General features: G+C 38.4%; 1 non-coding gene across 1 annotated transcript; it reads right to left on the bottom strand.

Moving 5' to 3' along the window:
- Positions 1 to 17,164: 17,164 nt before the first annotated feature.
- LOC111763877 (U6 spliceosomal RNA) lies at positions 17,165 to 17,271 on the bottom strand. Its single transcript, XR_002796620.1, has one exon. It is a non-coding gene; the product is annotated as a U6 spliceosomal RNA (small nuclear RNA).
- Between the last annotated feature and the right edge of the window lie 8,157 nt (positions 17,272 to 25,428).

Below are 25,428 nucleotides of genomic sequence, written 5' to 3'. Positions count from 1 at the left end.
CACATTTTAAGTCTAGACTAAACACCAGGGGATACTGATCATGTTTTACCTAATAAAGGTAATATTTTGAGAAGTATTAATGTGTTTTTCCATTTTGCCTTTCTAAACACATGAGCATCTTCCTAGTTGCCCAGGACATCCATCTGGAGAGAAATTTCAATTATTACAAAAAAATGCAGAGAGAAAAAGGAGTTAAAATGTGATCGTTGACATTCAAAATAGGCCTTTGTCCTGTAAGCCAATTTCCAGAGAAGATTTTTGAAATTGTTTTTTTTCCCTGCCTTCCAGCATACTGAATCAAGACCAAGCTGAAGGACCCCGTCCGAGAGGTTCTCTCCGAATGTAGAATGCTCCACAAGTGACAACTGAGTAGCAGAAGTTTGAAAAACTAAGGGAGCTGGAAGCCAGGGGAAAGCCAGGTACCCCCTGGCCCTAAGGGATGATGAGAAGGAGACAGAGAGAGGAAGGAAGAAGGAGGTAAAAGATGGGAGACAGCCCCTGGGAATCTCCAAAAATGAATGAAGGGACATTGCTGTAGGTTGGGGGTAGAAAGAGGTAAACGGAGACAATGAAATTATTTGGGTGAGGACTATGGTCTACAAAATCTGGGTATTCATGAAAATGTGACCTCATTTGTATGTACAGGATGGGTGATGCTAAGAATGTTCATGTTTCAAATGTAAACATTTGCACAGACAGAAGTCTGGATAGCTACACAATGTAAGGTTAACAGTGCTTCTCTCTGAGTGGTGGGGTTAAAGGCAACAAGAAACATGTATTACTTGCATAATAATGAAAGCAGCAAAAGTTATGGGTGCTTTAGAAAAAAAGATTCAGAAACCACACCCACCCAAATAGAATAGGTCTGAATCCTAGCTGAGCAATTCATGTCACTCACAAAAGATGAGAACAACCAGTCCCTAGAATCATAAACTCGATTGGGTCAAACTAAAAATGCTCAGAAGTGCACAACGTGTCCCAGATTGCCTTCTCCCTCCTCCCCCAGCTGGGTTTGTAGACACGTGTACAGGTGAACATAGCAAACCTTCAGTTTCCCCTTCTGCAGAATGAGGGAAAGATTGAAGAAGATGATTAAACCTGTGTAGTCTAGGTTTCCTCTCTGACTTCCAAGCCTCTGGAATTTTCTGAAACCATCTTCTAAAGATCACTGTTGCATGTCGCCATATATTCTTTCATTTAACTAGCATGTATTGAACCAGGGCCTGTGTTTGTTGCTGAGGAAGGAGAGAATAAAGAGACAGTCCTTGCCCTCAGGAGCTCTCTACCTTGTACAGGAGACAGACATAAAAATAAATGATTTTAGTGCACAGGGCAAATGCTGGACCAAAGTATGCACAAGGCCCCAGGTAAGCACAATGAAAGGGTCATTCATAAGCCATCAACTCCGTTCCCTTTCCTCCCCCACCTACTATTGGAATAACTGTACTTTACAAACCTATCTTATTTGAAGCTCACAACAAAACTCATTGCACGCGAGGCTTAGAGAGTTCAAGAGCCGTCCTAGGCTGCACAGGTAGTAAGTGGTGGCACCAGAATCAAGCTCAGGCAGCCTGGCCCCAAAGCTATCCCTAAACTGTCACTAAACTGTGCTAGACTGAGGAGATCGGACTGAACAAGGCACGACGCCTCGCCTGGGAAAGCTTGCCCTCTAATAGGGAAGAGAAACCAGGTCTCTGAGAATCCGCAAGGAAGGAAAATGAGGACAGGAACAGGGGAGGACCATGGAGAGAAAAAGGAAAGAGCTTTCAAGGACTTTTGTCCTGAACATTTGAAAAACTCCAGGTTAGGCTTTAGGAAATAATGTTTAAAGAGATATTGGTTTCTTGAGTAGCTTTCCAGCATGCCTCTACATGCACATGCAAATGTACACACACATGGTGTCTTCTAAAAAGTAGACAATAATCAAAAATTTTTTTAAAAATTAAGATGGCTTGATGGGTGGATACTGGGTTGCATATATGGATTGATATGTGATAAAGCAAAGATAACAAATAGTTAACAGTTGTAGAAACTCGGTGTTGAGGATATGGCTATTTTAATGTGCAATTCTTTCAACTTTTCTATGTTTGGAATTTTTCACAAAAAAAAAAGTCAGAGGAAAAAAAATAGGCAATAGATGGGGAATAGGCAAACAGAGGTTTCTAGCATTGCTCAATGCAGTGCACACATGGCTACTGAGCACTTGAAATGTGGCTAGTCTAAGAGATTCTGGAAGCATAATATACACTCCAGATTTCAAAGACTTCATACCCAGAAGAATGTAAAATATCTCATTAATAATTTTTATTTGGTTGACAGATTGAAAGGACAGCATTTTTTATATAAGGGTTGATATATCAAATTATAAAAATAATTTCACCTAGTTTTTTTTGTTCATTTGTTTGTTTGGTTTTTTTGTTTTGTTTTGTTTTGTTTTGCTTTTTGAGCATGGCTACTAGAAAATTTCAAATGATATACTTGGCTTGCATTGTATGTCCACTGGACAGCAGTGCTCTGGAACATGCAGGCATCACTGTACATGCTCACTTGCTCGCTCACCCCTGATCTGGACCAAGTCCTGTGCTGGGGAAGGCAGAGATGAATCAAGCACAGTCACTGCCTTCAGAAAGATGAAGGTCTAGGTCCTGAAGGCAAGACAAGCCAGAGCGAAAAAGCAAGCATCAGATGATTTCAGCATCTCGGGAATCTCGGTGACTCCCTTGCTTGTGGGTGCCTATTGGTGCCTTTGAAGTTAGAACTGGAGCACGTTTAGAAGTATGTGATGATGTTAGAGTTTGAGCAGATGACTAGGGGGGCAAAGCCAGCATTAGGTGTACAGGATGGTAAACGTCCTGCAATGTGTGGGACAGTCGCACAGGAGGAAGGACTGTCCTGTCCAAAATGCCAGGAGTGCCTCTGCTGAGAAACCTGAAAGGAGAGGAAACACACCTGTTTCTGTATCTTGGAGGAGGACCCCAAGGCCTGTACTCCAACCCATTACTTCTACAGAAGGAACCAGGAACTTCCTAGCATACTGAGTCACATAATCCAAGTCTATGCCTCTTTAAGGGTAGGTAAGAGACACCCAAGGGTTTGGCTCCCAGCGGGAAACCTATTTGATTATGAAAACTGCCAACTTCAGGGTTCAATTAATTCAACCTAATTGGCTTTCTGAGAGACTGTCCCCAGGGCACAGGGGGCCAGCCTCCAGCATCAGGCCCTAAGGGCCACAGGAACAGGAGCATTTCTGGTGGTGGAACCCAGGGGAGATGTCATCCCTCTGGTCTGAACTTAGAAGCTGGTGCTATGGGACCCAGGGCTGTGGGTGGATATGTCCCCTGTGACTTGGATTGAAAAACCTGGAAGCCCCAAAACTTAACAAATCCCCAGAGGGCCTTGGTTGAGGAGCAGGTCAGAGTTTAAGGACTCCAAGGAGAGGGAGGATCACTGCCAGCTTGTAGAAGGATCAGAAATGCCTGCCTAGAAAAGGCACAGAGGTCCAGGCAAGAGATATTGGGTGCTTGCATCATGTCAAATAGAAAACATTTAAAATATATCTTTAAGATGGAACTAAGAGGACCTCCTGACTCATTTGAGAAGGAGAATAGAAGAGAAGGAGGAGCCAAGTACAACTCCTCTGTATGTGGATTGAGCAACTGAATGGTAGAACAGGCAGGAAGAGCTTTTCAAGAGACATGGCAGGGAAGGGGAGGAGAGCAATGGGGAAGCAGGTGGAGGAGAAATTATGCCAAAAAGGTTTTATTTTAAAGATAGGACATGTTTGAGTCTTCTATTCTGAGGGGAGTCACCAGGGGAGAGGGGCTTGACTCATGGAATGAGGTTCCTGCAAAGGAGAGAGATTAGGGTCAGGGGCAGGTGTGCAGTGGGATGTTCTGAGGCTGATTTCCTTCCTCAGTGCCTGGTGTCATGAGTCTCCTGGTGACTAGAGCTTTGAAAGTGTTCTCTCAGGCCTCATTCCTCTCTCTTCCAGCCTACATTAAAACACACACACACCAAAAAAAAAAACTTTTTAAAACTATGCTGCTTAAAGAAAAGTCTAAAACTTACAGTTACAGAAAGGTTGGAAGCAAAAGCATAGAAAAAGATATGGCAGGGGAGTGGATGTGGCTCAAGCAATTGGGTGCCTGCCTCCCACATGGGAGGTCCTAGGTTCAGTTCCCGATGCCTCCTAAAGAAGATGAGCAGACAGATGAGGGAGCATGGAAGGGGGGAAGGGATAAAAAAAAATTTTAAGGAAAAGGTATGTCAGACAAATACTAAATAACAAGAAAAATGGTAAAAATGTATTAGTAGTATAAAAATAAGTTTCACCAGGAAGATATACCAATTCTACTCTTTATGCACCTAATAACATATCCTCAAAATACATAAAGCAAAAAATTAAGAGAACTGTAGGGAGAATTTGACAAATCCACAATAGAGGAAAGGATTCTATGCAAATATCTTTACATAACTGAGAGATCAAGCAGAGAAAAAAATCAATAAGGATTCAGATATGGAAAAGATAATGATCAAGCTTGATGAAATGACATGTATAGAAACAATGCCCTCATCAGAGGAGATATTTTCAAGCACACAGAATATTTATAGAAAATGACCGGAAAGCAGTTCACAAAGTAAATCTCAACAAATTTTAAAGGATGGATATCATACAGACCACATTTCCTGACCCCAATTAAATTAAATCAGAAATCAAGTTGAAACAAATTTTAAAAATTAAAAGTTTACTCAAAACTCTCCACTTGAGCGTGGACTATGCCGTGGCTGCTGGTCCCCGGAAGGTGCAGAAGGCGCACAGTGGCCAATGCAGCAGGAGCTGGGAGGCGGGATGCCACGGCCTGCCTGGGGCACAGGGGTGGGCAGAGCAGGGCAGGGAGATGGATAAACTGACTGTCATCTCAGGAGGCTTCTTTCTGGCCACCATATCTTCGCCATGGCCAGCAGTGCGAACCCAGACTGGGTCAGCAGAGTCTACAAAAGTGCTCAGTGACAGGACAGTGTCAAAGCCTCCATGGACAAGACCTAAAAGTGCATCCCCGCCAGGCTTGCCCCAGAATGGGTCACCACAGTTTTTTATCATTGTGGGAATCATTGCATTCTCTGTCACATGTGGTTTGTTGGTGGCTTCCCACTGGCAGAGAAGCTAAAAGTCATGTTCCATGGATCACATTCAGTGAGATTAACCTGCGCTACCAAAATTGTCCAGAAGGCTCAGACACTGGTATTTTTATGAAGGTAATCAAGAATCAATAATAAAGACTCCATAATCATCAAAGAACAACTTGAGATAGACTCTCTGCAGTCTCCACCAGTTCAGAACTCTCACCACTGTCACATCTTATATGAAATGCTATTTTTTTAAAGATTTGCTTATTCATTTATTCCCCCCCCCCCCCCCATTGTCTGCTCACTGTGTCCATTCACTGTGTGTTCTTCTGTGTCTCCTTGTATTTTCTTTGGGTGGCTCTGGGAACTGATCCTGGGACCTTCTGGAGTAGGAGAGAGTTGATCATTCTCTTGCCCCACTTCAGCTCCCTGGTCTGCTGCGTCTCTTATTATCTCTCCTCTGTGTCCCTTTTTGTTGCATCATCTTGCTGAGCCAGCTCTCCACATGGGCCAGCACTCCTGCATGGGCCAGCACTCCTGCATGGGGCAGCACTCCTGCGCAGGGCAGTACTCCATGCAGGCCAGCACTCCACGTGGCCAGCTCGCCACATGGGCCAGTCTGTGGCCTGCGCATCGAATCCTGGACTTCCTATGTGGTAGGTAGGAGCCCAATTGCTTGAGCCACATCCATTTCCCTGAAATGCTATTTTAATGAATTTTATTTTTGCTCACGTTTTGCAATAAATGTTTCAGGTTTGTAACTCAAAGCTACAACTACCCTGAGTTTTTTCCTCTTTTTGAAGATATTGGTGTCTTCAATCCAATAAATATAATGTTAGAAGAAAATATAGCAAAAAATATAAATTAAGGGGAAAAAATAATTTGTTTGGAAATTAATACACTTCTAAAATAACCAGCAGAAATAATGGAAATTAGAAATTATTTAGAACCAAATAGAAACAAAAATTTTAAATATCAAAGCTTGTAGAAGGAAATGAAAAGAGTATTTATATTCGGGGGGGAAATTCTGAAATTTAATGCACCTAACTGAGAAAAAGACCAACAGCATAAATACAAGGAAAGTAGAAGAAAGGAAATAATTAAAATAAGAACAGACAGCAAAGTCAAAAGTTGGTTCTTTGAAAAGACTAATATAATTAAGAAAGCTCTGGCAAGACTTATCAAGAAACAAAAAGAGGGAAAGCACAAATAAATTTAGGAATGAAAAAAGATATTACTAGGTGTACTAGGTGTATTACAGAGATCTTAAAGCAATAAAAAGATATTATAGCAAGCAAAAAGACTAAAATAAAGATTAGAGTGGAAATTAATGAAATAGAGATTAGAAAAACAATAGAGAAAATCAGAAACAAAAAATTGATTCTTTGAAAAGATCAATAAAATTGACAAGGCTTTAAGTGTATTGGCGTAGAAAAATAGAAAGAGGACTCAAATTACTAGAATTAGAAATTAAAGATTTTTAAATTATAATAATAAAAAGATTTATAAATGAATGCTATGAACAATTGTATGCTAATAAATTAGATAACTGTCTTAGTTTTCCTGAGCTGCTTTGGCAAATAGCACCCAATGGTTCGGCTTAAACAATGGGAATTTATTGGCTTAGGTTTTGAGGCTAGAAGAAGTCCAAATTCAAGGTGTCAGCAAGCTGATGCTTTCTCCCCAAAGTCTGTGACATGCTGGTGCTGGCAATCTTTGGCTTGTATCCCTGCCCTGTATCACAAGACAAATACCCTCTCCTTTCTCTTCTGGGATCCATTGACTTCTGGCTTCCAGCTCTTCCACATGAATTTCTCTCATCCTGGGTTCTGGTTTCTCTGTCTTTATAAGGCCTCCAGTAATCCAGATTAAGACACGGCCCCATTCAGTAGGGGCACAGCTTAATTTAAAGTAATGTTTTCAAGAGATTCTATTTACAATGGATTCACACCCACATGAATGTGGATTAAGATTAAGACCATGTCTAAATTGGGGTACATAATTCAATCTACCACAATAAATTGGACAAAATGGACAAATTCCTAGAATGGCACAAACAACTGAAACCAATTCAAGAAGAAATAGAAAATCTTAATAGACCTATAACATGAAAAGAGACTGAAGTAATGATCAAGAAACTACAAACACACACACAAATCCCAAGCCCAGATGACTTCATTGGCAAATTCTACCAAACATTTAAAGGAGGATTAATACCATTTCTTCACAAACTCTTCAAAAAACAGAAGAGAAGGAATTACTTCCCAACACATTCTATAAAACCAGTATTACCCTGATACCAAAACCAGACAAAGACATCATAAGAAAAGAAACCACAGGCCAATATCTCTTATGAATATAGACACAAAATACTAGCAAACTGAATCCAGTAAATAATTTTTTAGAAGAAGAATTATACTCCATGACCACGTGGGATTTATTCCAGGATTGCAAGGTTGGTTTAAAGTTATGTACTACACCATATTTTTATTTTTATTTTTATTTATTTTTTAACTGATTTTGTAAAAATATTACATTAAAAAAATATGAGGTCCCATTCAACCCCACCACCCCCACCGCACCCCTCCCCCCCCCCCCCAGCAACACTCACTCCCATCATCATGACACATCCATTGCATTTGGTAAGTACATCTCTGGGTATCTCTGCACCTCATGGTCATTGGTCCACATCATGGCCCACACTCTCCCCCATTCCATCCAGTGAGCCCTGGAAGGATTTACAATGTCCGGTGATTGCCCCTGAAGCACCATCCAGGGCAACTCCAAGTCCCAAAGGCGCCTCCACATCTCATCTCTTCCTGCCATTCCCCATACCCATCAGCCACCATGTCCACTTTTCCCACTCCAATGCAACCTTTCCTCTGTGGACCATATTTTTAGATAAAAAACAAAAACCACACAATCATCCCAATAGACACAGAAAGAGAATTTGACAAAATCCAACACCAATTTATGATAGCAACACTCAACATACTAGGAATAGAAGGGATCTTTCTCAACCCAATACGAAAAACCCACAACTAATTTCATACTTACTGAGGAAAGACTAGATGCTTTCCCCCTAAGATAAGGAACAAGGCAAAGATGCTCAATCACATCACTTCTATTCAACATTGTACTGGAAGTTCTATCCATAGCAATTAGACAATAAAATGAAATAAAAGTCATTCAGAGTGGAAAGCAAAAAGTAAAACTATCTATTCACAGTTGACATGATCTTGTATATAGAAAATTCAAAGGGATCCACTAAAAACTATAAGAATAGAAGAGCTCAGTAAGATTGCAGGATATCAGATCAACATTCAAAATTCTATGGTCTTTCTCTACATTTGCAATGAAAAAGCTAACAAAATTGAATTAAGGAAACAATTCCATTTACAACAGCAACAAAAATGTAAATATTTATGAATAAATTTAACAAAAGAAATACAAAACATACATTTTCAAGAGATTCTATTTGTAATGGATTATACAAAACATTGCTGAAAATAATTAAAGATCTAAATAAATAGATTACCCTGTTCATACATCAGAAGACAATACCGTTGAGATGGCAATACTCCCCAAGTTAGCTGTGGATTCAGTGCAATCCCTATAAGAATTCCAGCTGACAACTGTAGAAATTGACAAGCTGATTTCAAAATTCATTTGGAAATTCTGAAGACCCATAAACAATCTTAAAAAAGAAAGAAAAGAAAGAAAGAAATTCAGAGGACTCTACACATCCCAGTTTCAAAACCTATTACTAAGCTAAAGTAATTGAGAAACTGTGATATTTGTATCTGGAATTAAGCCTATGAATCCATGGTCAATTGATTTTCAACAAAGGTGCTAAGAACGTTCAATGGAGAAAAAGTGCCCTGTTAAACAAATGGTGATGGAGCAATGGATAGACCAGCAAAAAACTGAGATTAGACCTTTATCTTATACCTTACACAAAAATTAATTCAAAATGGCTCAAAGACCTAAGGTAGGAGCTAAACCTATAAAACTCTGAAAATAAAACATAAGATAAACTTTTGTGACCTTGGGTTTGGCAACTGATTCGTAGATAGGACACCAAAAGCATAATTGGCCAAAGAAAAAATAATTCGGATTTCACCAAAATTTTAAAACTTTGTGCTTCATTGACACCCTCAAAAAAGTGAAATGCAGTCCACAGAATGGGAGAAACTATTTACAAATCATTATCTGATAGGGGACTTGTATTGAGATTATATGAAGATCTCTTAAACTGAACAATAAAAAGACAAATAATCCAATTTTAAAAGGGACAAAGGATTTGAATAGACATTTCTCCAACGAATTTATACAAATGGCCAATGAGCACATGAAAAGATACTTAAACTCATTAATCATCAGAGAAATGCAAAGCAAAACCACAAGATAACACTCAATACCCACTAAAATGGCTATTATAAAAAGTCAGATAATAATGTGTTGATGAGGATGTGGAGAAACCAGAACCCTTGTCCACTCCTGGTGGGAATATAAAATGGTACAGTTGCTCTGAAAGCATTCTGGCAGCTCCTTAAAAAGTTAATCATAGTGTTACCATATGACAGCAATTCCACACCTAAGTATATATCCAAGGGATATGAAAACATAGATCCACTTACAAAAAATTTGTACACAACTGTTCATAGCAGCTTTATTCATAATAATCAAAAGGTGGAAACTGCCCAAATGACCATCAACTGATGAATGGGTAAAGAAAATGTGGTATGTCCATATAATGGAATATTACTCAGCAATTAAAATGAATAAAACATTGATACATTGCTACTTTGTAGATGAACCTTGAAAACATTATGAAAGTGAAGGAAGTCAGTCACAAAAGATCACATATTGTATGATTCTATTTATATGGAATGTCCAGACATTCAAATCTATAGAAACAGAAAGTAGATTTGAGGTCATACAGGACTGAGGGGGATGGAGGGAGATGGGAGATGAGTGCTAATGTACAGGATTTCTTTTGAGGTGATGAAAATATTGTCACATTGATTGTGGTATGATAATATGATTTTATGAATATACTAAAAACCATGAATTCTGTACTTTAAATCAGTGAATTTATGATATGTGAATTACATATCAATAAAGCTGTTACAAATATAAGGAAAAAATATAAACAATAAACTTGTAAACCTACACTAAGTATAAAAAGTCCTAAAAATATGAATTTTGCTTAAACTGATTTGTGATATTATAGAAAACTTAAGTCAATAGTTAAAATCTTCCCATAAAATAAAATCTAGATCCAAATAACACCAACTTGCACAAACTATTGGAGTATAAAAAATATAAGCTAGCATTACAATTGTTTATTGCTAAAATAATACCAAATGATTACTAAAACCTGACAAGGCCCTAAGTAAAAGAAAAATTAGGAAACAATTCCACCTATAGGTATTAGATATAAGAATCTTAAAAACATATTAGCAGGGGAGTAGATGTAGCTCGAATGACTAAGCACCTGCTTCCCATGTACAAGGTCCTAGGTTCAATGCCCAGTACCTCCTTAAGAAAACAAACAAACAAAAAAACATATTAGCAAACTAAATCCAGAAGTGTATGAAAGCATTATCCATTATGACAAAGCTGAATTTATTTCAGAAATATAATGTTTATTTACCATTAGAGGATCAATTAATGTAATTCACTATATTAAAAGAGTAAAGAGGGAAGTGGATGTGGTTCAAGCAATTGGGCTCCTGTCTACCATATAGGAGGCCCAGGGTTTGATGACCAGGACCTCCCAGAGAAGGCAAGCTGGCCCACGCAGAGTGCTGGCCTATGCAGGAGTGTTGCCCCATGCAGAAGTGCTGGCCCACACAGGAGAGCTGGCCCACACGGAGAGCTGGTGCAGCAAGATGATGCAACAAATCTTTAAAAAAAAGAAGAAAGAAGAAAGCCTTTACTCTGTTTTTCTTCATCACAACAGATGAAGAAATGTGACTGGATAAAATTCGACATTCATTCATGATTTTTAAACTTTTAAAGAAAAAAATCAAATGAATAACTGCATATACTATATCTCCATTTGGGTAAAAAAATTAAGGGAATACATACACACACACACATGCATACGTACATATATACTTAAATGTACATAGAATATATCTGGCAACTGGTGTCAGTAGAGTGACCAGGGAGTGGATCTAGGAGGCAAGGTGACATTTGCAGGAGGAAGACTTTGTTCACATGTTTGTTTCTACCATTTGAATATTGTACCACATGAAAGAACTATTTAAAATAAAATTTAATTAATAATTCTATTAAATTTATAAAAATTTTTAACAAATTAAGAATCGAAGGAATCTTTCTAAACCTGGGAAAGAGTATCTAAAATCAAATGTCATTCTTAATATTGATATTTTAAGGAATTCTCTTTAAGATCAAGAACAAGGCCATTATGCCTACTATTACCACTTATTTTCCATGTGATACTGAAAGACTTTAACCAGCACGAAAAGCAAGATAAAATGTACAGAAAAGGAATTAGTCTTGCAAAGAAGAAATAAAATGATCAATATTTGCAGGTGATATGACTGTCTAATAAGAAAACCCAAAATAAATTACAGATAAACTATTACAATTAGTAAGACAATGTAGTAACATTCCTGACCTCAAAAGCAATAAAAACTTAATTTCATAACAATGTAACAGCAATAGTGAAAATGTAATTTCTAAAAATTATACCATTTACAATAATATTAGAATATATAAAAGAGCTAGGATTTACTCAAAAAGTAAAAGATGTGCCCAGTCATTATCAAGAAAGTTCTTCTAATTTATTGACTTACATTTAAAGAAAATCAAAATAAATGGAGTAATATACCATGTTCGTAGAGTGGAAAACTCAATATCATAAAGATATCAGTTATTCTCAAGCTGATCTATAGATTCAACGTACTTCCATTCAAAATTCCAGCAAGTTGTTTTTTTTAGGACTTGCCAAGCTGTTTTTAAAATATATATGAAATGATCAAGGCGTTATGAAGAAGAATAACAAAGCAAGGGTGCTTGCTTTACCAGATAACAAGTATTATTCTAACATTACAGTTATTAAGATAGTGCAACATCGCTGGAAGGAGAGACAAAAAGACCACAATAATGAACTCAAAAAAGACCTATGCTACAAGAAAATTTGAATTATGACAGGACTGGCATTGAAAATTGTTGGGAAAGTGATGGGACTTTCAACAAACCTACTGGGGAAATTGGTGATGCATATAGAAAAATAACATTGGGAAAGTGTTTTCTGAGGTGATAACTTTTGACCTGAGGTCTGAATGAAGAGTGTGAAGATCATGTGAAGATCTGGAGTTAAGATTGGGTCATGGTGCAGGAGTGTTCCAAGCAGAAAGAACAAAAAACACAAACAAATCAGACAAGAACAGGTTTGCTTGTGTGAGGGAGGAAAAGAGGGACTATGTGGTTGGAGCAAGAGAGTAGAGAATTAAACAAGGGTGGAGGGAGATGATCACCACTAAACAGGTGGTCTAGTAGAGATACCAGGTTGAACTAGGTGGTAGTAGAGAAAAAGGAGAAAAGTAGGCAGATTCAGCATATGATTTCCTGGAGGTGTCAGTAAGACTTGTCAGTGGGGCAACCCGGTTGGTACAGAAAAGAGAGATAAGTATGACTACCAGGATTTTAGCTGAAAAATTACCCTGAGATATGGGAAGTCTGGGGAATTGGAGGGGGTGGGGAGGGTAGGCAGTTAAGTTTTGGCAAAGTTAAGTTTCAATGCCTAATGAAGACCCAAGTGGATATATGATAAATCTAAAGTTGATGATTCTTGATTCTCATAAGAAATTTGTTCTCTCTGGAGGGCTTTGAGAATTTTTGCTCTCTCAGTGGAGCTCTGAAATGTGTCTAGCTGTGAGTGGGTTTGTTTTTTTCCTGCATCTTGTTTGGTGGACCCTTTCACTATGAAGAGTAACATATTCCTTCAGCCCCGATAAATTTCCTTCTGCCAAGATAGATATAGATAGATGACAGGGTGGATGGATAGATGTATGGATAGATAGATAGATAGATAGATAGATAGATAGATAGATAGATAGATAGATAGATAGATAGATAGATAGATAGATAGATAAAGATGGATAGATAGCATTTCTTTCCCCTCCCCATTCTCTCCATTCTATTCATCTGAAGTTCCTATTATCTGAGTTGAAAATTGGAAATGCTGAATCTATCCTTCATATCACTTGCTATTTCTTTCCATACCTTTGCTTTTTTGCACTGCCTGCTGGGAATATTCTTCAACTTGACCTTCTGGCTTGAAAATCTACTCTGCAAATGTGTTTGTGCATGCACAACCTATCCACTGAAGCTTTTGTGGTTTGTTTTTTCAGTTAAAAAAATTTTTTTTTATCCCCCTTCCTCCCCCCCCCCCGCCATTGTCTGCTCTCTTGTGTCCATTTGCTGGGTGTTCGTCTGTGCATTCTTGGCAGCACCGGGAATCTGTGTCTCTTTTTGTTGCATCATCTTGCTGCATCAGCTCTCCGTATGTGTGATGCCACTCCTGGGTGGGCTGCACTTTTTTCACAAGGGGCGGCTCTCCTTGTAGGGCACACTCCTTGCTCATGGGACTCCCCTACACGGGGACACCCCTAGATGGCACAGCACTCCTTGCATGCATCAGCACTGCACGTGGGCCAGCTCATCCCAAGGGCCAGGAGGCCCTGGGTTTGAACCCTGGACCTCCTATATGGTAGACAGACGCACTATCAGTTGAGCCACATCCGCTTCCCTCAGTTTTGTTTTGTTTACCTGTTTGTCTTATTTTATAAGTCCACAGACTCTCTAATTAGCTTCCCCCACACCCATATTAACTTGCTGTTGTTCCATAGATGAAAAGTCCATTCTTGTCTCTCACATGATATAATCACACATCTTTCAAAGTCTTCTGTTTATTGTTTCCTTGAGTATCAGTTCCTCTTTGTTGAATTTGGTTTCTCTCTTTTATGATGTTTTTGTTTTGTTTTTCAAAGGATTTTTTTTTTTTAATTTACTTCTCTCCCCTTCCTCCTCCCTATCCTTATCAGTGGCACCGGTAATCTGTGTTTCTTTTCGTTGCATCATCTTGCTGTGTCAGTTCTCCCTGTGTGCGGCACCATTCCTTGGCAGGGTGCACTTTCTTCACACTGGGCAGTTCTCCTTATGGGTCGCACTCCTTGTACATGGGGTTCCCCTAAGTGGGGGACACCCCTGCATGGCAGGGCACTCCTGGCATGCATCAGCACTGTGCATGGGCCAGCTCCACATGGGTCAAGGAAGCCCGGGGTTTGAATCGCAGACCTCCCATGTGGTAGATGGATGCCCTAACCACTGGGCCAGGTCTGCTTCCCTCTTTCGTGATGTTGGTTTTCCTTAAGTGTGTGCTTATTCTTATTAGTATGTCATCTCCTTATTTAAAACTCCTTACTGATCTGTCTGTGAATGTGATTTCCATTTACTATCTCAAGGAATTGTGATGGCAGGGCTGGAGTAGTTGCCGGGAGTGATTCATCTAGGCTTGGGCACTCCCCATTCTCCTGGGAACTTCTCTAAGTCTCTGCTTCCAGCACTGACAATCACCAACTCAGTTCGAGGAGAATTATCTCTGATGCCCACTACCTCGATCTGCCCATTTGCTACAAATTAGGGTCCTTAACCAGTCATCCTGATGGTGCCTTGGATCCCTCCTCTTGCTCCTTTTAACTGTCGCCTCCAAGCTGAGATCTCCCCAGAAATACTCCCCTCATTGCAGCAATCCCCTCATTCCTTTGTTTGACTGTGGATTCCTCCCACAATCCAATCTCACCCATTTACCACTTTCCAGGAATTCTCAACATTTCTGATCCGCTTATTGGCACTTTTTCTTGTTTTCAGTGCTAAGAATTAATTTTTGGTTAAACATATACAAGGTCTATCTCCTACAGCTTTTCAGGAAGATCTCCAGACTACTGTTGAGTCTCCAAACCGGGCTGGTGCCAGCAACTCAAGATCCTTCTGGACCAAATTTGGGGCATAGCTTTCTGATTTGTAAGTTATCTCTATGAAAATCCATCCATATTCATAAAAGTGAAACTACATTTGAAGGTTTACTCTTACTGAAAATGACAAAGATAATTATAAAGCTTAGAGAAAAGGGCATATCAGGAAATGGACTACTGGATTCTGAGAGGGTAGATTCTTTTAACACAGATATGGTCTCTCCCCTCAGTGTCTCCAAGCAGTGAGAAACTGTCAGAGCCCTAGAGGGCAGGATAGAAGGCCAAGTAACCTGGGCACGCAAATTTTATGTCGCTCAGATCTGTAAATCTACGATTCTGCTACCACAATGATTTGCCTGGGCCTGGGGCTTGGAGTCCAGAGCTTCACAGCTACCGCAACCCCAATCCGCAAAGGTGGTGAAGAATGCCTCGATGCCCACCAGGGGGAGCCCAGGAGCTGGAGCAGATCAGTGCACCTCCAAATCAATCTTGCACCTATTAAACGATGGTTATCCCAGAAATACAAGAGTTAAGCTCCAGGGAAAAAAAATTACACTGATGGAAGTTACTTCATGAACAGATTAAGAGACGAGACATATGATCAGGACTTAGCAAAACCTGGATTAATGAAGGCACAGTGTTCCTAGATGAGAAAACTGTATTTTTTTTTTATTTTATAAAGGTATCTATTCTGTCCCAAGTTAGTCAATAAATTAAAGGGAAAATATTAGAAGAATTTTTATGAAATTTGACAAACTATAAAACTTATCTGAGAAATAAAATGTGCAAGAACTGTTCAAAACATTTTTGGAAAAAGTCAGTAAAAGGGGATTTATCCTACAAGATATCAATAAACAATATAAAGCTATAGTTATGAAAACAGTGTGGTTTAAGGACAAGAAAAATAATAAAATTTGTTTAGAGCATAACAGTGAGGTCTATAAAAAGACTCATAAATATATGAAAAGTTGGTGTATGATAAAGATAGTATTTTTAGATGAGTTTTTAAAAAATGAACTTTACAATAAATTCTGTTGGAACAAGTAAATAAGCTTACCTTATCTCACAAAATGCAATAATTAATTAGTTACTTAAATCCAGATAAGATAAGAGTAAAATTTAAAAACAAAACTCTTAAAGAATTAGAAGAAAATATAGAAAGAAGAATGTAATTATAACCTTGGAGATATGAAGCAAGAGACACACACACAAAAAAAGATAAATTTGACTACCCCAAATAATTAAGCATCTATATAACAAAAGATATCATAAACAAACAAAAAAGCCAAGTGACAAAAAAATGTGTACCACACATATATTAGACAAGGGAATACAACAGAGAATATAGAAAGGGCTCCTAGAAATCAATATTTTTCAAAATTAGAAAAATTGACACAAAATATGAAGAGACAATTTACAAAAAAAAATTACAAACAGCAAAACAATTCCATATAAAATGGTGCTAAACATTCCTAATAATCAAAAATCCAAAATAAAATAATAAAATATCATTTTTCACCTATGATAATGCAAAATTAAAAAGACTGATAACATTCAGCATTAGTCAGGGTATGAAGAAATGAGTACTCTCCTATACTTGGAGAGATAAATTAAGACAGCATTTCTGAAGGTAATTGGGTTTTATCTTTCAAAATTTAAAAAAAACACACATTTGAGATAATAATTCCCTGTCAAGATATCTATCCTAGAGAAATGTACATGTTCTAAAGAGTCATGTATAATGACATTCTTTGCAGCATTGTTTGTACAGCAAAGGAAAAACAAAGTTTATAACCTAAATGCCCAACAACAGGAAATGGTCATATAATTATAGCATATTCATACAATAGAATATTTTTTAACAAATCAATTTTATTGATACATATTAATGAAGCATACAATTCACCCAATGTATACAACCAATGGTATTTGGTATAATCACATAGTTGTACATTCATCACTTCAATCATTATTGGAGTATTTTCATTATTTTAATAATAATAACAAAAGTCAAACGAGCAAGAAAAAATATGGAACACATCACAAATTTGCATGTCATCTTTGTTCAGGGGCCATAATAATCTTCTCTGTATAATTCCAATTTTAGTATATGTGCTGCCAAAGTAAGCACAATAGAATATCATGTACCACTGTAAAAGAATCAAACAATTATATTGAAATGTCTCCATGACATATTGTAAGTTGTTAAAAGCATGCCTCACATATTAAGGAGAGACATGGAAGATTTTTTAAAGTCACAAATAGAAATTTTAAAGATGAAAAATACAATTTCTGAGATTAAAAATTATATTTGATGGCTAAATGCAACAAGCTATCCTGGATTTGACTAAAACAGAAAAAGAACATTAGTAGAAAAATAGTGATATCTGAATCATCTGTAAATAAATTGCTTCAATGCTGATTTCCTAGTTTTGATAAGTGTACCATAGTTATATAAGATGTAACATCAGGGAAAACTGGGTGAAAGATATATAGGAACTCATATGTACTATCTTTAGAATTCTTCTGTCAATCTAAAATTATTTCAAAATAAAAATTTTTTGAAAATACTTCAGATGGGATTAATATCAAATTAGAACCTGCAGAAGAAAATATTAGTAAACTTTATGACATGGCAATAGAAACTATCTGAAATGAAACATAGAGAAAGAAAAATGGAAAAATAAAATAAACAGAGCATCAGTGAGCTGAGGAACAACTTCAAGTGGCCTAAAAGTGGCCATACAATTGGGGGGGGACAGAAAAGTGTTTTTAAAACTAACAGTAAAAATTTTTCAAAATTTGATGAAAACTATAAATACGCAGGTTGAAGAATTTCAACAAACTGCAGCAATAGAAACATGAAGTAAACTCCACCAATACACATGATAATCAACTTGTTTAAAACCAGTGATACAGGAGCAGATGTGGCTCAAGCAGTTGAGCACCTGCTTCCCACATGGGAGGTCTCAGGTTTTGTTCCCAGTGCCTCCTGGAAAAAAAAAAAAAAACTACTACCATTACAACAAGCAAACAAATGAGATCCTGGGTACAATCCCCAGCCCAAAAGCAGTGATAAAGAGAAAACCTTAAAAAGAAGCCAGGAAAGAACATATATTATATACAGAGGAACAAACATAATAAAGATGTCAGACTTCTTAGAAACAATGTGGGGAGTACAGGTGGCTCAAGCCATTTGGTGCCTCCCTCCCACATGGGAGATGCCAGGTTCAGATCCTGGTGTCTCTTTTTAAAAAAAGATGAGCACACAATGAATGGACAAAGAGATCTGTCAGCCTGTGAAAAACAATAAGGAGGTGGAATAAATAAATAAAATAAATCTTTTTTTAAAAAAAGAAATGATGCAAGTCATAATATAGGAAAGCAACATCTTTAAAATGCTAAAGAGAAAAATAAAACAAAACTTCTTTCTAGAATTCTTTACCCAGCAAACACCTCTCTCAGAAATGAAGGCAAAATAAAAATATTTTCACACATACAAAGGTTGAGAGAATTTATCAGCAGCAGACAAGATCTTCAAAAATGTTAAAAGAAATCCTTCAGGTGGAAGAAAATTGTACCAGAAAGAAATCTAGATCTACACAAAAGAATAAAGAGCCCTGGAAATGACAACTATGTGAGTAAATATAAAACACTCTTTTCTCTAATTTTTAAACCTCTTTAAAACATAATTGACTTTCTGAAACAAGGATAATAACAATGTATTATGGGACTTATAACACATGTGAAAATATAAGGTATGACAGCAGTGGATTAAAGCCAAGGAGAAGGAACAATTCATATACTATACATGAAGGAATAAATGTTTATTAAAGGTAAACTGTGGTAAGTTCAAGTTAAAGCGACTACTAAAAAAATAAAGGCTAGTATACCAATAAAGAGGACAAAATGAAATCATAAAAAATACTCCATTAATACAAAATAAATGCAGAAAATTATTTAAAAGGGAACAATTACCAAATAGGATAAAATAAAACAAATAGCAAGATGGTAGATTATATCCATAATCATATTAAATGTAAGAGGCCTAAATATGCCAATTAAAAAGCAGAGATTGTTGGATTAAAATTTTTAAAATACCCAATTCTATATTTATACCAGACAACATAGATTTCAGAGTAAAAATATTAACGCTAATAAAGAGAATAATTTCAAATTGGCAAAAGGGTCAATTCACCAAGAGGACATAACATTCCTAAGAGTTATGTACTTAATAACAGAACTTCAAAATATATGAAGCAAAAATTGATAGGACTAAGAGGAGAAATAGACAAATCTATGATTGTTGCCAAAGATTTCAACACTCCTCTCTCTATAATTGATACAAACAGACAGAATATGAGTAAAAACATTTAAGATTTGAAAAACACTATTAACCAACTTTACCTAATTGTCACACAATAACAACAGAATACGTATTTGTTTCAAGTTTAGAGAGAACACTAACCAAGCTAGACATATCCAGGTCATAAGTCCAGTATATCTTACCAAAAAAAGGCAGGCTACCAGCATTTCTCATCCCCTCCAACTCTGAGAGGCTTAATTTATGGTAATCAAGGGTGAGAGTTTAGGGCTCCCTTCTTCAACCCCCACTCAGAGAATGAAGGTTCTTTTCAGGTGCAGTAGGCCAAGAATGGTGGGTCCCTCATGCACTTACTCCAGCTGGTAGGATAGAGATTCCACACTGGGAGAGCAAGCTGAGAAGGGCGCTCAGTGCCCCAAATGGTGGCTCAGAGATTTTGCCCAGGTGAGGAGGCAGTCTATAAGAACGGAAATCTCCAAAGCTCTTCCCAAAGGAACTGACTTTATTTGAGGCAGAGTGCAGGAAAGTCTGAAGGCTCTTGAAAACAATGGAAATTTTGGTGGTGAGCAATTAAGTGGCAGCTGGTAACTCTGTGTGGAATCTCTGCCCACAGACAGACGTCTCTGTCTCTTTGTGGATGGTCAGGACTACAAAGTGGCCCAGGAACCACCATTATGAATTTGGAAAGGAGAAATGGTCCCTGGCCTCCTGTCACAGAGACAACTCTCCCCAGAAGAACTTAGCAGCATCAGGCAAGGTGAGCCAGAGTGCAAACAGTCTGATTGACCATCCCAGACATAACTGTGTAAATAAGAGTGCTTCATTCAAATGCTAATAAAACTTTACACAGTAAATAGGGAAAAAAAATATGTTCCAGAACTACAGGAGGGGGCAGATATGGCTCAGGTGAGCCCCTGCCTCCCACATGGGAAGACCCAAGTTCAGTTTCCAGTGCCTCCTGAAAAAACAAACAAGCAAAACAAATGAAAGAACCAACTCAAGGAAGCTGATGTGGCTCAGTGTTTGGCAGCTGGCTTCCCATAAAAAAAAAGGTACCAGATTCAGACCCCAGCTCCTGGTACCTAAAAAAAGAAAAGAATTACAGGAAACCATGCTTAAAGAAGTGAAGGAAGTTATAATAACGATGTCTCATCAAATAGATACTATCAATAAAGAGATGAAATATTTTTAATTGGAATCCTGGAGTTAACAAATAGAATAACTGAAGTGAAAAATTCACTAGACCTGGCAGAAAAAGCATCAAACTTGAGGAAAAATCAATGGAGATTATGCAACCCAAAGAAAAGAAGAAAGAAAGAAAGAAAAGAAGAGAGAGAGAGAGAGAGAGAGAGAGAGAGAGAGAGAGAGAGAGAGAGAGAGAGAGAGAGAGAGAGAGAGAGAGAGAGGAAGGAAGGAAGGAAGGAAGGAAGGAAGGAAGGAAGGAAGGAAGGAAGAAAGAAAGAAAGAAAGAAAGAAAGAAAGGAAGGAAGGAAGGAAGGAAGGAGAATGAAGAAATGTGAAGATAGCCTCATGGAAATGTGGGAAACCACTAAGTGTATCAACATGTATGTGATTGATGGGAATACCAGAACAAGAGGGTAGAAAGAAACAGAAGAAATATTTTTTTTAAATAATGACTAAAAACTTCCCAAATCTAATGAAAACCACTAATTTGCACACCCAATAACTCAACAAACTCCAAGTAGGATAAATACAAAGAGATCCACAAACAGACACATCATAGTATAAATGCTGAAAGACAGAAAATCTTGAAAGCAGCAAGAGAAAAATGACTCATCACATACAAGTGAACACCAATAAGATTAATTGCTAAATTCTCATAAGAGACAATGGAGGTCTAAAGGCAGTAGGATCACATATTTTAAAAGAATAAAGTGCCAACCAAGAATCTAATATACAGAAACACTGTCTTTCAAAAACTAAAGCAAAATAATGGCATTGTTTTTTAAAAACCTTACAGAATCCACTGCTATCACATCTACCTTAAATAAAATACTAAGCAGGAGCCAATGTGGCTCAGTGGTTAGGCTCTAGCTTCCCACATGCAAGGTCCAGGGTTGAATCCCCAGCCCCGGTACCAAAATATAAATAAAAGCTAAGGAAGTTCTCCAGGCTGAAAGTAGGTTAACCCAAATGGAAATTTGAATCCACACAAAAAGAACAAAAAGCGCTGGTAAAAGTAAGGCCCAGATGGCTTCACTGGTGAATTCTACCAAACATTTAAAGGATAATTAATACTAATTCTTCACAAACTCTTCTAAAAATTAGAAGAGGAGAGAACACTTCCCAACTCATTCTATGAGACCATACTACCCTCATACTAAAACCAAAGACGTCAACAATAAACCACAGACCCATATGAATACAGACTCAAAAATCCTCTACAAAGTACTAGCAAACTGTATTCAGCAACCTACACGAAGGATATATACCATGACCAAGAGGGATTTATCCCAGGAAAGCAAAGTTGGTTTGACATTCAAAAATCAATTAAACAATATACTGTATCAATAGAATAAAGGACAGAAACCACATGGTCATCTCAATTGAAAGAAATACAGAAAACCATTTGACCAAATTCAATATCCCTTCATGGTGAAAACATTCCACTAACTAGAAATAGGTGGAAACTTCTTCGTCCTGATAAAAGGCATCTACCTATGAAAAACCACAGTTAATGTTATACTTAACGGTGAAAGACTGAAAGTTTTCCCTCTAAGATCAGAAAGAAGAAAAAGATGTTTGCTCTCTTCATTTCTGTTCAACATTGTCCTGAAGTTTCTGTCTAGAGCAATTAGGCAAGAAAATGTAATAAAATTCATCCAGTTTGGAAAAAAAGAAATACAACTATCTCTATTTTCAGATGACATGTTCTTTGTACAGAAAATCCTTAGGAATGCATTAAAATTTATTAGAACTAATAAAAGAGTTCAACAAGGTTGTGGGTACAAAGTGAATATACAAAAATCAATTGTATTTATATACACTTGCAATGAACAACCTGAAAATTTAACTAAGAACACAATCCCACTTACAACAGCATGAAAGAATAAAATACTTAGGAACAAGTTTAACAAAAGAACTTAAAACTTATACTCTGAAAACTACAAAACATTATTGAAAGAAATTAAAGTACACCTAAAGAAATGAAAAGACATCCCACATCCCACATTCACAGAAGGAAGACTTATTGTTAAGATGGGAATACACCCCAAATTATCTACAAATGCAATCCCTATCAAAGTCTCTATTCCAGAAGGTTTCTTTACAAAATATGACAAGCTGATCCTGAAATTTATATGGAAACTCAACAGATACAGAATACCCAAAGCAATCTATTTTAAAAAAAGAAGAACAAAGTTGGAGGACTCACAGTTTCTAATTTCAAAATTTACTACAAAGCTGTAGTAATAAAGACTTCGTGGTACTGGCATAAAGATAGACATATAGATTAGTGGAATAGAATCAAGGATCCAGAAATAAACCCTCATATTTACAGTTAATTGATTTTCAACAAAGGCAAGACAATTCAGTGGGAAAATAAAGTAATCTTTTCAACAAATGGGGCTGGGAAACTAGACATTCAACATGAAAAGAATGATGTTGGACCCTTTGCTCACACCATATACAAAAACTTAACTCAAAATCTGTTTAAAATCTAAATATGCATTAAGGCTATACAACTCTTGGAAGAAAAGAAAAGGTTAAATTAGGCAATGGTTTCTTACATATGATACCAAAAGCACAAGTAACCAAATAAAAATTAACAAATTGGATATAATAAAAATTGAAAACATTTGTGCTTCAAAGGATACCATCAAGAGCTTGAGCAAGCAAATCACAAATGCTTATGGAGGGAGTTAGGGGCTTTTAAAAGGAAATGTCACTTTTGTACACTACATACTCATGTATTCTTTAAAAATTTTACAAGAATGTTCTATATGTATTACTTGTGTAAATAAAGTGTTAATAAGTTTGCTTGCAATTTAAAAACGGTTAAATAAAACGCTAACAACAATAACAATTCCAAAATGAAAGGACACTATCTGATAGAGACCCGTCAGCCTGCAGACTCATGGACATGGAATTAGAAGGAACATTAAGGAGGAATCACCAGGACAGATACTTTGAGTGCAGAGAAGATGAACCAAGTGAAGATTAAAGGAACCTAATCATAACAGACCTGGGCAGATTTGCTGTGCACAGACTGAGGAAAATATGATTCAAGGGTGGGTATTCAGTGTCATATGGCAAACCCCGAGCTGTCCTGCCTCCCTAGGTGACACTGAGCTAGCTCCTTCACTCCTCTCAGCCAGTTCTCCTGTCTGCACAAGGAGCATTGGTCAAGGAGGCCTTTAAGGACTTCCCTGCTCTGACATTCTGTCATTCTCTTTGTCTCTCTGCATCCAGTTCATTCCCCTTTTTCGCTTTCCAGATTTTGCACTTTCTTAAGATCCCCAAGACCTCTAACTTCTCACCTGGAAAGCAACTCTGCCTGGTATTTGTTTACTCATTCTTTCATTTATTTTTAAAGTTATTGGTTGAAGATTGCTTATGCATTCATTTAGTTGTTCATCCATCCATCTATCCATCCATTTGTCCATCCAGCCAGCCATTCTTTCTATAGACATTCCTGGGTCAGTAATGATTGGGGACCAGCCTGTGAGGGTGATTCCTGGCCCTGAGCCACTTTCTCCAACTTTTCCACACCAATTAAGATTTCTAAACAGACTCTGTGTAATTGGGTCTTTGGGACATCATCCCTGAAGCACCCCAAAGTTTCTAAGCTGGGCACATTTCCTCTTCTCTCTCTAAATTGCCTCAGGGATTGTGCAGTTCCCTGGCATGCAGGGAGCTTTGAAAGGTGCCTCTTTCAGTTGGTCTGTCTGCTCCCTGGGAGGCTGTCTGTCAGGATGGAGCTGGGAGCCGCCCAGGTCCAGGAGTCACCGGCCGCCCAGAGTAAACTGCTTGGTGCTCCCTTCAGCCTTGAGTCACTGGGCTTTCCTAATTCTACCAAACCTGACCCACTTCAGAGAGCCCCATTCAATTCTAAAGCACTTTGCATAATTCCACCAAATTCTAGAAGCCCCACTGAATTCTACAAGAGCCAAGGCATGTTTTCAGTTTGGAAAGCTGGGCCACTGTGAAACCTGGGATCCTGCCCATGAGGAGGGGTGGCCTGCTGCGCCTCTACCTACAGCCAGAGGAGAGAGTTCTTAGTCTCAAGTCCTCTGAAATCTCCTCCAGGCTGCTCAAGACACGGAGCCAGAAGATAAATGAGACGTGGGATGTAGGAAGAGGAAGGAGCCTAGGCTGGGAGTCGGGCGCCGTGGGAATGCCTGGGGCCTTGGCCTCCCCCTCTAACTCACCGTGTGATGGGAGCAAGCCCCCTCCCCTCTCTGGCTCTGTTTCCCCATGTCTAACACAGGGTGGTCTAGCAGATCTGTAAGTCCCCTCCCAGCTCTTCCAGAGTGCCATGTGGGCTGGGAAGAGGCCGTGTCGGGCAGCAGCTGCACATTCCCAGTTTGCCTTTGCCCCAGCAGGGCAGTAGAAGGGTCGGCTGTGGAGAGGAAGGGAGGTGGCACCCCTGCAGGCTGGCAGGGCTGGGCAATGGGCGGGGAGCAGGGCAGAGAGTTGAGCATTGTCCTAGAGATGCAAGCTTAGGCCACAGAGCATAAAGGAAAAAGGGCTGGGGGTGGCTTAGGAGAGGACAAAGGAGGCTCCCTGGCAGAGGTCATGTTGGGACTGGTTTTCAGGTAGGATGTGGCCAGGGGAGAGGTGAAGGCAGGCAGGATGGGGTGGGCTCTGCAGACAGAGCTTCGGAGTTCCAGAGCATTCACCCACAGTCCTCGTGCCCACTCTTGCCCCAGCTGAAGGACAGAAGGCAGGGCAGCGAGACATGGATCCTTGGCCCTCAAGCTGGGAAGCAGACAAGACACCGAG

Source organism: Dasypus novemcinctus, chromosome 8 (genome assembly GCF_030445035.2).
Source record: "Dasypus novemcinctus isolate mDasNov1 chromosome 8, mDasNov1.1.hap2, whole genome shotgun sequence".
NCBI classification, from domain to species: Eukaryota; Metazoa; Chordata; class Mammalia; order Cingulata; family Dasypodidae; genus Dasypus; species Dasypus novemcinctus.
This window is presented reverse-complemented; position numbering and strand designations above follow the sequence as displayed.